The sequence below is a fragment of the Branchiostoma lanceolatum genome, chromosome 7 (assembly GCF_035083965.1).
Source record: "Branchiostoma lanceolatum isolate klBraLanc5 chromosome 7, klBraLanc5.hap2, whole genome shotgun sequence".
Lineage (NCBI taxonomy): Eukaryota > Metazoa > Chordata > Leptocardii > Amphioxiformes > Branchiostomatidae > Branchiostoma > Branchiostoma lanceolatum.
Genome location: NC_089728.1, coordinates 7,558,939 through 7,574,587, shown reverse-complemented (window position 1 = coordinate 7,574,587; position 15,649 = coordinate 7,558,939). Strand labels below are relative to the sequence as shown.

The 15,649-nt window shown below is 44.9% G+C and overlaps 1 protein-coding gene across 2 annotated transcripts in view; it reads left to right on the top strand.

The window, feature by feature from the left end:
- Nucleotides 1-2,480: 2,480 nt before the first annotated feature.
- LOC136438956 (cysteine-rich secretory protein LCCL domain-containing 2-like) overlaps nucleotides 2,481-15,649 on the top strand; it is a 38,274-nt gene continuing 25,105 nt past the window's right edge. Inside the window, exon 1 of one of the 2 annotated variants that reach the window (XM_066434017.1) lies at nucleotides 2,481-2,662. The gene's annotated coding sequence lies outside the window, so the exon portion shown is untranslated. Of the gene's footprint in view, nucleotides 2,663-15,023; nucleotides 15,274-15,649 lie in introns of those variants that run through there. The other variant, XM_066434016.1, reaches the window with a different exon arrangement.

Below are 15,649 nucleotides of genomic sequence, written 5' to 3'. Positions count from 1 at the left end.
ATGTAAAAGTTCTGAAAATGGGTTTTGTGATGGCAGCTAAATGTGTCAGTGGCCAGAGGAAATTTTTGTATTTTTAGTTTCCATTTCAATTTAGTTGCTTGAGTAATCTGTAAAGGATGTAAGAGTTTAAGATCCACAGCAAGATTCGTGGCAAAAGTGATGAAATTATAAGTAATATAACTGGGTTTAAGGTAAGGGGAACATTATGTCCCTCCACAACTTAAACATCTAAAGTTGAAACAGTTGTTTTAATATTTTCAGCAGAGAATAACAGTGTAATGATATTTTGTCCTTAACCAAATATTCTTATTCGGCTGCAGCACACCAACCAAGCAATGCAATTGGTATAGGAATTTTAAAACCTTTTCATGCAAAGCTATGAGTGATGTTCAGTTATATCAGCTGTGATGCTCATGAATATATTTCTTCTGTTGTCTGACTACACGGACAAATATAGGATGTCATCGTGGAATGTAAACTTTAAAGTTTAATCTTGGTGCACCAAGCTATGATCACTGTCCAGGAGAAACCAAGTTCTTGTTTTTCATCAATGCAAACCTCGACATTGAATGTGCATGAACATGCATGCTCAATATGTCCGTTTAATGTACTGCCAGTTTCTTCCTCGTGACATTTGAATTGCACCAATTGATTTTTAAGATTCAGAAGACTGGGAATCACACATAGTATTGATGGTTAGCAGCACTGACACTGTTACTCATATTGAGTTATGTTTTTGTTTTGTATGTCAGGAGACGAAAAACAAAATGGTGGTTTCTCTCTTATTGTATCACAGTAAGGAATAGCTCAGCATTGTGGTTAAACTGCTTATGTTAATGCAAATTCTTGCTCTTGTATATTTTGCTATATCCCTTTCCTGCTATATTCACATTAAACTTTAAAAAAGTTTTGTACCAATTGATATTTCTGTATCTTCTTTTACCAGTATATGATGTCAGTAGTTGATGGATGGTATTGAATAACTTGGGACGTAGTTGCATTTGTAAGTTTGAATGGAGAAGCTAACAACTATCACACCCCGACCAATCGAATCACGTGAATCGCATTGAAACTCAGATTCGTATCAGCCATCTCCCGACACATTCCTTTCTAAGTTGCGTTAACGACTAAATCTGACAAAATAAACTAGCCAGTGAGATGCTGGAAGGTGTCAGCTTTCCAGAGATGTTTTCAGATTGGCGATTTTGGCACTTTGGAAGTAATAGAAAGTGACCGCAATTTAACGTTTACAAAAAAATAGTTTCTACTACTTTTCTTAAAACGTTAAGTCGCGGTCACTTTCTATTACTTCCAATGTGCCAAAATTGCCAATATGAAAACATCTCACTGGCTAGTTTATTTTGTCATATTTAGTCCTTAACGCAACTTAGAAAGGAATTTGTCGGGAAATGGCTGATACGAATCTGAGTTTCAATGCGATTCACGTGATTCGATTGGTCGGGGTGTATTAGCAACCAGTCTACTAGTATGTCAGCCCGTTCATTGCACATGGTGTAGTTACTTTTGGAAACGCTAGGTGTCGTTGGTAAGCATCCATCGCAAAAAAAGACCTGGCCATAGGGACAACGTGTGTAATGCTTTTAAGGGTTTTAGTTTGGCTAGCCGTGGTGACTCTGGTGGGAGGACGTACTTGCGTATATATCGAGGACACAATATATGGTTCATAAACAAATATGTCCTTCCAAGCTAGGGTTTGGCTAGAATGTAATGTGAAAAAATCATTGTAAGTCACGGCGTGCTTTTCTTTTTCGAAAACGTTTGAAAAGATATCTGCTGCCAGGTTTGATCAAACGTACGCAGTGATTTATCACACTGTTTGCAACTGGAAGGTCTTCTGAGCGCTGCGAGTGGGTGACGCCAATGGCCATATGACCTGCTGTTCCCAGTGGACAGACAGGTGGCGCTTCCGTTGTCGACGTCCCTGGTACTAGTACCGTACAGGTACATGCAGTTCGCAATTAGTTATCATCAGTTGTATTTCACAACTGATGATGACCGATTGCGAACTACATTTACCTGTACGATTGTAGTGTAAGACGGTAATACACATGCATAAAAACTCGCAACACGCAAAACCTCCTCACCACCGACTTGTTTAGCACAAGGAACGCCATGCACACCATGGATCCTACCGTCCTCCTTATGAACCCCCACCACAAGAACAAGGCAGACATTATCATTGCACAAAGCTGCCCTTACGCCAATATTTGACGGCCATCCTCCCCAGTGTGACCAGGTGTGTTGGTTTTGGCGGCAGATTAGACCAGTAAAACGGCCTGGGATGGCTTTAACCGAACCGCAAACACCCGGCTCACTCACAGCTCTTCAAAGATTGCCGAATAGACCGACTTGTCCAACTCCAAAGGACCTTTGTTGTGAAACGCAGTTGAAAGAGAAAGTTGTATTATTCTGCACCAACAGCGAGAGGGTTCTAGCCGTGACACAGCGCTCTTATTGACATACGTGGGGTTGATACAGAAACAACATTGTCCCTGTACAACAGACTCAAGTACCCGCTTTCACCGCAGAGGAAGTCATCTCGAACTGATCCCGCGGACGAGTCGGGAAGCTTCGCCATTCGAATATTCTGAGGGGCCGGCAGCGTCATACCACGAACCGAACCGCTGGATCTGCACATTCTGTAAGTAGGATTTTCCACTTATTCTGGTCAAGGAGGTTTCAGCTTCCTTGATCTGGTCAAGGGCATTGTCCTAGCTGGTCGTCTTGATTATTGCATCTTGGAGGTTATCGTATACATGTACTAGTAATCCTCGTATCCTCAACGGTTTGTGACAGAACAGACCGTCGGCAAACCTTTTGCAGACTTTTGCATAACAAGCTGCATTTGGTAGGACGCATGCACTGTGGACTGCATTGCCATCAGTTTATGATCGTACAACGATATCGCACGACGTGAGTCAGTTAACTTTGATATATGATATATCAGTAATGCCCTACGGCTCCCATCAAAATCCGTGTAATCATGAGGGCATAAGATGGTAGGCCCCGTTGTCTTTTTTATTCCGCTTAAAAGAACCATTTGAATTGTCATCGTGGGTTTTCCTTGTGTTCATAAAGATAATTTAAATATCATTAATTTTGATGGCAGTCCAGGCTGCAGATGTGTAAATGATAAGACCACGCGCTGGTGCCGGGGATCTGTGGAAAGAACACTGCACTGATTGACACATGCAGAAGACGTCGTTTTCCTTCTTCGTTCCTCTGGGCGTTCCTTATCAAGGCTTATGTGAATATAAGTGCGGCATACAGTATGCGCCCAGCTTTAGTCAGCTTCAAGAGACTTGACATAGATTTCAATTGTCTGAAGCAAGTAAGAAATGACAGAAATGACGCTTAGCATCTCGTCCAGTCCGAGTTTTGACTACCGTGGGCAGTGGTGCCCTTCGCAGGGTTTGCTTTCGTGAGTTCACGTAGTGTTGCTACAGATAACACATTCGTACCCTGAGTTTCTATGATCTACAACCCTTATTTTCTAGTGTTTCATCTTTGCCTTTGATTCCCCAATGTGGTGATCTGTACCCAGTGTCCAAATGCCACCATGTGGCTAGTGAAAACACTGGTGCCCGCCGCGGTGGCGGAGGGTCAGGGCATACATGGCCACTCATCCTTTCGGCATGAGCCTAGCTTACAAGTTCCGATAAACGCGTGGGTTGAAGATCAAGGGTGTACAGGCTGATATTGTTGTAACAGACGAGTGAGAGGCTGTGGGGAGACCACGCAGGTGACTTCGCGTACTTAGTCCACTCGCCCCCAATCAAAGCTCGAGAAAGACCACGACATTTCACACCCAACCATGAAGACTCGTCGGACCATATGACGTATCGTCTGTTATTGTTTCTCGGCCTATCCTCAAATGGTTCGCTCAGATCAGGAAACGGGCGCTGCGCATTGAATCGGTTCCATCTTCCATTGCAGTATTGGTTCAAGATTGGCAGAATGCTTTGATAAAGATTATAAGTTTCGCGTATTTTATGATTTAATAGCCCTTTTGAATCGCGCCTGATTGAATCGCGCTTATGGCGGCCGCCCGACACCGGTCAGCTCAGTAGAAAGACTGTTGCTAAAAATGTTTCAACCCCTGCTAGAAGTTGGAGATGAAGGATATGCTGATACTGCGTGCGTCCCAGTCTGCAGGGCAACCGTCCTCGCGACATCACGTGACCAACCTCGCACCTGCGAGCTAAATTTGGATTTTTAAGGACAAGGGTTCAAGTGTGCAGGTCCCGGCTGTGGTGGTGTGACTGTGCGGCTCCTCTCATCCCGTGCCCCTGCAGACGACCCAGACAAACATGACAGACACGAGATGACTGGGGTGACACTGCGCCCATACGTCATCCCGGCGACAAGGCCGTGCGGAGCTCTAACACAAGTGCTCGCTTGTGAACCTGTCTTTGAACGGTGTACTCTCTCGATCCGTGCCCAGCTGTACTTACGCACGGCCATCGACGTCAGTGCTTAGCATTAGATGTTCTCAAACTTTGTTCATAAGAACATGGTAAACAGCCTTCTCATAAGATTATCTATTACGTGCTGCTGTAGTAGAGAACATCTCTCTAGACTATGAACAACCGCTTTATTCAGTACACGTTACTCCCGCCCATAGAAATCTCAATAAACGCCTGTGGAGGAGGGGTGGTGTTATGTTTGGATAGTAGATGTAACGTTAGCGGGAGTGGGTACCAATAAGTACAAGGTAACAACCTTCCTCGCCTTTGCTTGGAAGGTAACAACATGTTTTCGTCCCCAATGCGATGTACAGTACTCGCCATCTCCGCCAGGACTCTGGCGTCAATCGTATCGCGCGCATTCATGAGGGAACCATCGGTTTCACAATACTAATATCTAATCATGGTATGAGTCTCTGATGTAAGTTGTCTTGATTTCAGAGGAAGTTTTTTCTAAGAAGAGCATGGCGTCTTACTCCTATTCGAAGAAGAGTTTGCAGCAGCTTCAGATGTCTTCTAATTAAATGATACTAGATGTCGAGAATCGTTGATATGATCAGTTTGAAGTGAGAAACAGTGCGCGTTTACTCTAGATCTCTCTAACAATCGCTGCCATCGAGACTTGCGGCCATCTGGAGTACTGCAATTGCACTATTTCCTTCTATGGGGCACTGGGTCATTGACACTTGTTGCCGGGCCACACAGATACCCCGTAAGTAGGGCGGAAGTACGTGGATGTCCGAAAAGTTTGGGCATGTTGTTTGTGGGATGGGTCAGTGGGCAGGAGATGCGGGGATGGTCGCTTGGGGCGAGGAATTTTCGCCGCTTAGATGAGAGTCTTAGCTGGTCTCGGAGGAAATATCATCATGATGAGTCACCAGTATCTGTACTTATTCACTGCATTGTTCAATCCAAGATGTCATCATTTTGAAACCTTCGGGCACAGTGTTTTTCGAACGTTCCCGGTGAACTTGGTGTAATGCGTTTGCTGCTCTATTCACTTCAGTAACTTTCGAAATGCGCTTGCCTTGGGTTGTTATGTCAAGATTTGTATCTGCTAGTATATGTTAATGCTCGTCGTCTAGTCTCCAAGCAGACCCAACGGTTGCAAAGACGGCCGTATCCAACTGGCAGAAGGAGTTTTTATAGCGACGGTGCCTGACAACTTCCCTGGCTGACTGAAGCTTCTCTGGCTAGCTTGTACGATTTTAGCACGGAGATCTGCTTGGAGATTACTCCTCGTCCACTTGAAAACGCAATGCCAAACCCAGTCAAAGCTATCCCCGACATTTCTAAAAAGGACTTCTGAAGCAAACTGTACCAAGGTATAGCCTAGAAAACGGTATTTTTAGAACATTGATAACATCCAAACATCTCCACTGATAACATCCAAACGTCTCCACCATCCGTGGCTCCTCTCGTCCCCGGGGTTACAGGGCGGATTAACCTCGCTGCTCTCGTGCCAGACCGTCCACGCCCCTGAAGCCTCAGTGTCCGCCGCCTGCGGTCAGCGGCACACATCCGTGCCCTGCCCAATTACTTTTACGCACTTTCACCCGATTCTGTCACTTCCAATGTAACAACCTTTGAAACGTTACACAGTAGAAACGTTTGTGGAATCGTCTGGATCAGCATCATTTGCTCCATCCAGAACTGTCCCAGAAAGTAATGTGATGCGAGAGACTCCGGGCGATCAGCCGCTGGCTGGTGAATTGTTTGTATTTGTCCATAATCAGTGTCACAGTCAACTATCAACAATGACTAGACACCTTTTAATCATTGGCCTTGACCAGCATGGTAACTCATGATCAGTTGCAATGTGTTATCTGGCATGTACAGGCGGTCAACGTTGCCCCAGAATTTTGTCCGTTGCATACGATATCTTTTCCGATACTGAACATTTGGAAACTGTAGGGGGATGGAATATTATCATTATATAGGCGAACACCGTACCTCAGACGATACGTTTTGTCGACGTGCTGTTTTATCACATTCCCACTATAGGAAGGCGCACCTGTGGCTTGCATAGTCATCTCACACTTTATCACGGCCAAGAACACCCATTGACTGTAACTGTTACAGTTTCCCTCCTGTTTGGCCTGGTTAGGAAGTTAGCCCTGCCCTGTTCTGTAAGGTCTTGCCCCTTCCGGTGATTCAATCATGCCGACGAGTATTAAACATAAACGGTTAATGGGGTCGGAAGGAAAGACAGAAATATTTACATGACGGAGACGTCCGTACGGAAACTGCCCATCGTGATTCAAGTAGCCAGTCACATCGCCAAGGCACGTGGCGTGGGCGTGGGGATCGCTCGTCTGATCATGAGCTCTTCCCACATGAAGTTAACATTAACAGCAAGCGATGAATCTTAGTTATGTCAGATATCGCAATCAAAACTATTGTCAGCAAGAACATAATCCTGTTCACTTGAGGATAACTCTCTCCCCCGACTCTACCAAAACACACGTCCATGGCGCCAAAAAGGCTTCAACACACAAGTTTGTACGAAGTGTCGTTTTGCTTTTCTCCTACTTAGATGCGGCTTGCCTTATCCTGCCATGGTTTGTCTTTTACTTAGGGTCCGGTCACATACGTCGTGCGATCGTCGTACGGTTGCAAACTGAAGGCATTCTTTAGTTGAATGGCCGTGCATGTGTCGTACAATATTCAACTGTCATGTTATAAGGAAAATGCTGTCTTAGATCCTTGTCGGCGGTTGGTGCCATCACAACCTGCTTGAAAATTCTCCGACATCAAAACCGTACGGCAACCTACAACAAATGTGGGCACCTGCCGTGCCTTAAGGGGGAGAAAATAGACTACTAGTACGTCAAAGCTGCAATGATGTCTTTGTGGTGCCTAGCTCTTATAGTGTTTGCTCCTCTGTATAAGACCTTAGTGAGAGTGCGGCCGTGGTATGGAAATTAGCACTTTGCAAGCCGAGGTGGGGGGAGGGGGTCGCGGGAACCAGACTCCCAGCGGGCGCGAGTGTTTAGTTTGACGCATCAATATTTACGTGAGAAGCCCGCATGAGTAAACGTTTGGGCTGCGAAGAGCGTTCGAAATGTCAGAAGTAAGATGGCAGCAGAGCAAGGCATGATCGCCAGACATCGGGTCGACGGAAGTGACTGGAACGCCGTAATTTCTGCACGTGTGCTCACGTGTTGTGTGATGGGGCTCTAGTCTCACGTTAGTGCACAGAAAAAAATCACAACGATTATTGCAAGTACTACTTGTTGCATATTAGTATATTCTTTGCCACATTCACGTTCGAAAAAAAAACTACTATCCTCTACTTCCAAAAAAGACACCAACGCCAAACCCCTCAGTATAGATGTAGCCCGAACAGCAGTATTTGAATTAGTCTCTCGTTACAGTAATGGCAATGTCCCTGTCACATGTAACGTTACATGTATGTTTCCCATGTCTCTACTACATATACCGTGGTATGTTTCATATAAGTCCCGTACTTGCAAGTAGACTTCGGGCACGAACTTGCAAAGGAACTTTCACAATATATAGCTGATTGGCACAGAATAACAAATGAAATGAGGTAAAAAAAAACTATCAACTCGTTATTTTTTTGCCTTTACGATTAGCCTGCAAGAAGCGTAAGTAAACTAGCTTAAAATTAGGAATAGTATGCAGATTGTTTACCCGAGCAATGCTGTGGGAGCCCTAATTAACTATGAATGAGCAACTATAGACGCTAGATACCGACACCATAGCCCCACTCAACGTAGAAATGCAAAATAAAACAATAATGATGCAAATATCTTATTGTATCATTATCATTGGACAGCACAACATAGCATACAACAACATCGCATTTGACGGACATGCAGCCACTCATTCATTGGTCGAACCGCTAATTGCCATGCTATCATTGGTTGAACTACTAATTGTAATGGCCAATCAGAGGAAGCAAACAAACAGCAGAATCTTCAAATGTGGCGCGAGTCCAGGCTAGTGTAGTTGCTGTAGCGATCACGTACTCTGGCAGCCTGGATTGACAAATTTACGACGTCGGATTTCTCAGTTTAGAGAGAAGGTCAGCTACGTACGTGCACCCTTATACGTTATCTGAAGTCACTGCGGACACCCTGAACCTAACAGTTGTAAATCAGAGTCATGTGTGTACAGTTTGAAAGGCACTTCAAGGGACGCAGGCGAGGAAAGAGCACTCATGCCTTGACCTTGTCAGACTTGGCTTTTTCAAGGACGTTGTAAATTTTCTTAATGGATTAAACCGTGCGACAAGTGGGGAAAATCAGCTCAATATGGGGCAAAGATGCCTGGTCGTCTGTTGCGTAGGAGGAGGGGGTGGCTTGTCAACTATCTCTGTCCCTGGTGCTGAACATCCGTTCCGTCTGTTACAGTTAAGTATCGAACTTGAGGTGAGCGAGCTCTGTGCGCTTTAAAGGTACGGGCAATGTTTCTTTAACGCACATACAATCCTTTGCCCTGAAGTTTTCAATGTTATGCCCCCTTTGATGTTAAGTTCCAAGAACTGATATTACAGGAAATATTTCAAACGAAAACACATTATCATTTGGCTCCTCACTCTGCCTCTAGATGTGTGCCTCAACAATATGGGCACAAAAATTTGCAATGGTAAACTAAAAGTCTGGATAGGTGGCAAGGTGGTCATGTGTTTAAGGTTGTTGTCTCAGAATCTGGCTCTGGGTTGGAAAAGTCAGAGTTTCGGCCAGGGATGTCCTCTCGGATGGGACGTACAGCCGGAGGTCCGGGGGTCAGGAGATCCACACCTCGAGCACGTTAAAGAACCCACCACACTTACCGAAAATAGTAATGCTCCATCCAAGTGTGAGTGGATCAAACCTTACATTCCGTTATTATGCAGCTTGTATCTGTTGTACAGAACTGGTGTGTTATGCTCAAAGGCGGTTTACCGGTTATGGGGATCAAACAAACAAACTGTGTGTAAACTGTTACGTGTAACAAAAATACCTATGCCGTACAGATTGAAGTAATGATTCGGATGCATTAATGTGCGTCGTTGCTTGCCAACGTACAGTACAGCACCTTTAAGTAGACATTTCCCCCTATGACCTTTCCGCGTTTGCCATTATCCGTCGTGAAGCTGCTTGCCTTGTCCAAATATTTAAAGAGTCCGCGTGACGTAATCCGTGACTAGCTCTGAACTCGTGCCAAGGAGGCGGGGGTTATAGGATAGGAGTGATCCTTACTGTATATTTTGCCAAATTAAGACACCATCTGTATCGGCTTGTGGCTTAATATCAACGTTTTTTAAAGTTTTACACCAACTATTTCTCGTAGCTTAACCATCTTAGTTGTGTGCACGATCCCTGTGGAGGGAGGGGGCGCAGGCGTACTGTTTTTCTTTCTTTGTTTTGCATAGCCGGTAAACCACCTTTAGGTGTGACTTATCTGAAACACATTAGTCGATGGCATGGAAGGGAGTTCAAGAGAGGACAGGCGCTGATATCATCAAAGGAGCTGCTGGTTGTGCGAATGACTCTTCGCAGCTTGCGTACAGACATGAATACATTGAACCGCTTCATGGGCCTGGGTGAGTCCCAGTGGGTGCGCGTCTGCGAGCTGTTAATGTAGTAAATGTGTGTATGCAGTATATGGGTTACCCGAACTTTTATATCGTTTTCGCCATATGTCCAGGGCAAAATTCATTTCACGTGTCACATGTTAAAAAGCCCGTTCAAGTCATTTTAAATGCTAGCAACTCACAAATTTACGGTCAGAGTTAAAGGACGCCCAATGTCATCATTATTTATCGTACTTATGTCATGAGTACGATAAAAATAAACTGGACTAAACGAAGGCTTTCTGTGTATATGAAAGTGAGAATATATCGTGATTTCATCTGTATGAATAGGTTATCAGTGTCACATGTTCTCCACGTGGTGGCCATCTCTACCAGCAGACCGAGAGAGTGTCCTAGTTCCCGTCGCGGCCAGCTGGATGTAATAAGCGGTACAGGTCTTTGCAGTACGTGCACAACAGACTTATTGCAGAAGAAGACGTGCACTATCTTCTTGCCAACGCCAACTAAACGTTTTGTACCACTTGGTTTTTTGTTTGTTTCGCATAACGTTACCGGTGCAGCAAGTACAAGCTGAGTAAGACCGAACTGTAAAGTTTGATCCACAAATTTCGGGAAGAAGCCCTACTCTTCTCGATAAGTGATATGGCACTCCTCCAACACGGGACCGAGACCGAGGACGTCCCAAGCCGAAGCTAGGTACTCATGTCCACCTGAGTACCACCTGAGTCGAGTGAAGAAAGACTCAAGAGCACAATACCGGGTAAAAACACCTCAGCGCTGAACCGAGAACCTTTAGATTCTATGTCAACATCCCTAACCGCAAGACCACCTTGCCACCTTCCACCGACTTGCACGGCTTTACTACTAGGCAACCGTTATGTAAGACAGTCGCAGGCTGCGTATGTTTGGATCACTTTTACCAAAATATTGGGACTAGTGATGTGCCCTCTGACGGTTACGTGGGAAGTTTGCGTGCGTCCAGCGCACAACAAGCGTATCAGGGCGTTTCATAGGATCATGTCAAGGGCTGTCCTTCGGCGATGTCATTTATTTTGTCACGAAGGCTAGCAGCCAACAGGTTGATACAATGTTATAAACCACGTGTATATACTCGCGGTGCAGTGGGGATTTATAAACCTTGTGTAAATACTGGTCAGTTTGTCCTTGACTAGTGTTGTGATCAGTAGAGGGGGAACCTTTGCCTGTGTCTGATACTCGGCTATCTACACTAGTACTTGGGCAGTTTTAGTTTCACCCGTACGGAACACTGGTGTACATATTGATTGAATTGACACATAAACTGTAAATGCTGACGTTGGTTATTCCAGACGAGGACATATATTGATGATCGATAGTGATTAGCGAATTCATTCATGTACACTCAGTAGTAAGGGCTCGGTCACATTCGTCTCACGGCGTCGTAAGATCGTCGTACGATCACAAACTGGGGGCATTTTTTAGATGGTCGTGCCTATGTCGTACAAAATTCAGTTGCCTTGTTGTGGAAAAGGCTGTCTTTGATCCTTGTCGGTGGTTGGCTCTGTCCAACATGCTTGAAAATTCCATGGCGTCAAAACAATACGTTTTCCTTCAGATCAGTTTTCCACTAGTTTTCGTACCCCATCCCACGGCTGGATTTTGAGACGACTCACGACTGACCCACCTTTTCGTCTTAATTCGTCTTAACTTGTCGCCACTTGACAAGTTATTACAACGTCTCGCTTGTGTTCAAACCGGAACGCCCAAACATACATGTCGTAAATCTGTCCTATTAAAACCCTATTTAGGTCGCTTCAGCCACAAGTAACCAGCCTTGTCGTTTCTTATACAGTCTCGGTGATGCCCGACTGCATGTGAACAAAACGATACAGACGAGCGTTCCATATGGAAATCTTTACGATATATGAACAATATTCTTTCATTTTATCATTTTTCAATTCTTTCAGAAAGTAACGGCGCGGTCACATTCGTCTTGGGTTGTCGTACGATTTTGATGTAGTGAGGTTTTCAAGCAGACTGTGACAGAACCAACATCCGACAATGATCTGAGTTTGTGTGGTCTTTTGCCAAGTTCTGGTCTGCTTTTCATTTACCCTTTTCTCAGAAGCCTCTACTGAAAACCCAGCCATCCTTCTAGCTGACATCGTTTGCCATTTGTTTACCTGGCCACGGATTCTTCCTCGCAACGATTTACAAACACTGTGCGATACGAAACGATTAGTGGTGTTTGTGTTTACAGAGAAAGCCAAGCTTCTTTGATCATTTGTCATTTTTTGTACATCCCCCTACACCTTCTTCTCTTCTGATGTGCCCGGGATTTCGACAGTAACAAAGTGATTTCTGTAGTAGTCATACACATGGCATTCACAGCCCGGTTGCTACTTTCAAAGTGAGGATTCCCAGAATAACTTGCGCGCAGTGACATTTCTAGCGAAAATCGCTGAGAATGCACGTCTATGGTGCATCCATTGACAGACGTAAACTCCCGTTGTTTATTTAACTTCTGGGATGCTGACACGAGATCTTCGGACACACACACTGACTAGACTTAGCAGAAAGGGACTCTTCCAACACCTTACTTGTATTCGGTACGGCTATCCATAGCTGACCCAATAACGCTTCTTAACCATCTATGAATAAAGACACTAGCTTATGCCGACACTAGCCGATCGGTACAGGAAAAGCTATATGGAAACCGAGACATATAAAAAAACGGAAGTCCTGCTACATTACCATGGAAAGCCGCTTGGGGGCCCAAAATCTAACAGTTTCTTCATTTTGCCAACACCCACAAACACACCAAATACCATAAAGATCCACCCACGACTTCTAGAGTTATGCTTTTCACACACACGTACGTACGCACAAACACACACACTGACGCACCCACACGCGCACCCACGCACACGTACACACACACACACGCACGCATAAACACGCACACTCTTACACAGTGACAACATTGAATTGAACGGTCACGAACAATATACCATCTTTCACCTTCTATGTGTATTTTACAATTTGTGAGTGTCATGACATAAATTTATTAGAACTTTTAAGTTTAAAAATGATGTAATCTGTATCTTTGTTATTTTGTTTGACCCTTAGTTACCTCTTTCCTCATAACCTCAATAAAAGTAGCCTGCATGCCGATTGGAGCTTCTGATTGATAAACAAGGTTCAAACTAACAAATAAAATCTTCTTAGCGAAGGTAACTGCGTATGTTTTCCACTGACGGGAAACGAGAAGGCATGCCGAAGTATTTTCTTTTCCTTACGGTTGGCTTGATCCGTACATGTACTCAGACAGATCGTGTCCCGGGTAAGCTGTTTACCTACCAGTTCTCAACACACGAGAGAAGCATGTCTTCATAGCTCAACATCACCCCCGGTCTCACTCTATGATGTAAAATAATGTTGGTTGCACTGGGTTTACTTTATCCACAATCAAAATGAAAAGAATATATGGAACCTCTTTTACTGGCTGAAGCTTGTTTCACAGGTTCTCTATAAGGTATAACTTTTATTACCTTCGCCAAGAATGCTACGTATTCGGGACTGTGTGTTTCTTTGTTTGTTTGTTTGCTTGTTTGTTTGCTTGTTTGTTTGTTTGTTTGTTTGTGAACAGCACTACACAGCAACTCAAGAAGTAGTGAATGGATCTGTATGACATCAATGAGGTCGGTAGGTGTTGGCAAAATGAAGATATCATTGCATTATGGACCCCCTCGTGGCTTTCAATGGTACTGCAGCAGGACGTCCGGTTTTGATATCTCGTGTTCTGGACAAGCTGTGATTTTCAATGGTAGATAGCTCTTGGCCTCGTGAAGAATTGGCGTAGGCTTTTTTTTAACGGCAGGGACAGATTTCATTTTGTTTTATGATTCATAAAGGGGTTGACGGATCACCATGACCTTTGGTATGTAGGTAGCTTCATCCAATGTCATCTTGCCATTGCAAGCTGATATGTTTAATGCAAATGAGGAAAGCATTCTTTTGTTGCCTCAAACTCTCGTTCGAGACACATTGGACCGTGGCCAAACAGCCGTGAAAATGAGGACAAGGCTGCACCCAAATGTAAGCGAGCAAGACCTTGGAACGTGTCTCTTCTCCCCTCACTGTTGATGCGACTGAACTACTTTTAGCTGGGAGGCCGAGACCTTGGCCGGCTTTAGCATGATGTTTGACGGCAGCAGGCACCCGTGACGGCACTTTGCAGGTTTTCTCCAAGCAGAGGTTTCCGTCGAGTGGGGTACGAGTGTCCGGGATTTTTTACCTCGCTCTCCTCTCAGACTTAGCAGCTGCTTTAATACAAAATTACCTTTATGTGTCAAAACGATTAGATTTAAAAGGCTTGATGCGTTCCGTTATCTGGCAGAGGTGAGAGGAGAGCGAGGTAAAAAAATCCTGGACACTCCTACCCCACTCGACGGAAACCTATGCTTGGAGAATACTTTGCGGGCCACCTGGCGGGCAGTAGCCACGGCGCAACTCTAGCACTAGATAGAGCGTTGGGATCGGTTAGCTAGTTAGTGTGTATGCTGTGTCCATGTGTAGAGCCTTTTAGAATTTGATGGCAAAAAAAAGACACATACAACAGTTGTTTGCATATTGTAGTATGCTGATTAATTGGGTGATGTGTGGCAAAGGACGACTTCAGACGAGGCCATGCCCCCAAGAAAAGAACAGGACGAAACAGAAGCCGCCGGACGTTGCAGCCAGGCATTTCCCAAGAACCGCGCCTGTCAAGGCCGAGCCGAGGAACACAAAGCCAACCCCCACTCCACTTGCCACTGAGACTGTAAAGTACATGAGGTCTTAGTGTCGATATAAACAGAGCAGGATTTTCACTTTGAGTAGAAGCCGAACCTGCGGTGCTGTCTCGCAGGTCTGGCCGATGTTTGATTGGTTGACTTGACTGCCGGCGGCGGCCTGTAGCCAATTAACGCGCGATAGGTTCTTGGCAAGAACTCTATCTTTGGCCACAGAACACTTGAGCCAGCAAGACAGACACAGAAGCGCCGGCCGGCCCGGCTTTACTAAAGATCCCCCGCACCTCAACGGACGCACAGACTCGCGTCACCGACGTCGGGAGAAACTGACGCACCGTCCGCCTCTTTACCTGCGGAGTTGGGACGGAAGCTCGCAGTTTGAGACGACGTGTCTGCAGTCTGCTTCCCCGGGAGAGAGTTGTGCTTTCCGTTTCCCAAGGATTTCTCGGATCCAGCTACCTCTTATCGGGTAAGGTTGTCTTTTCTTGGTCCATGAGGAGATATGGGGTCACAACGTGACAAGCTGCTATGTACCTATAAGTACATGTACATCTGTTCTCTCTCTCGAACAGGAGATCTTCAGATACGTATCATATTGCGTCTACAAAACGTTGTGCATGTTTTTTTTACGTGCCAGCAGTAAATAACGCTTGTTAAATCAAATGTCTTGCACACTCAAAAAGTCAGAAGTGAAGTTTCCAAGACGCTGTCATCAAATGTTATCTGAGAAATTGCCAAGAAATGCTTGGGGTTAGAATGATGGCTCAAATGTCCTTGACTAATGGCACAGAGCGTCACAATTGCTTCCTATTATGTTTCTGCACTCTCTGAGTGGGAAACAACAG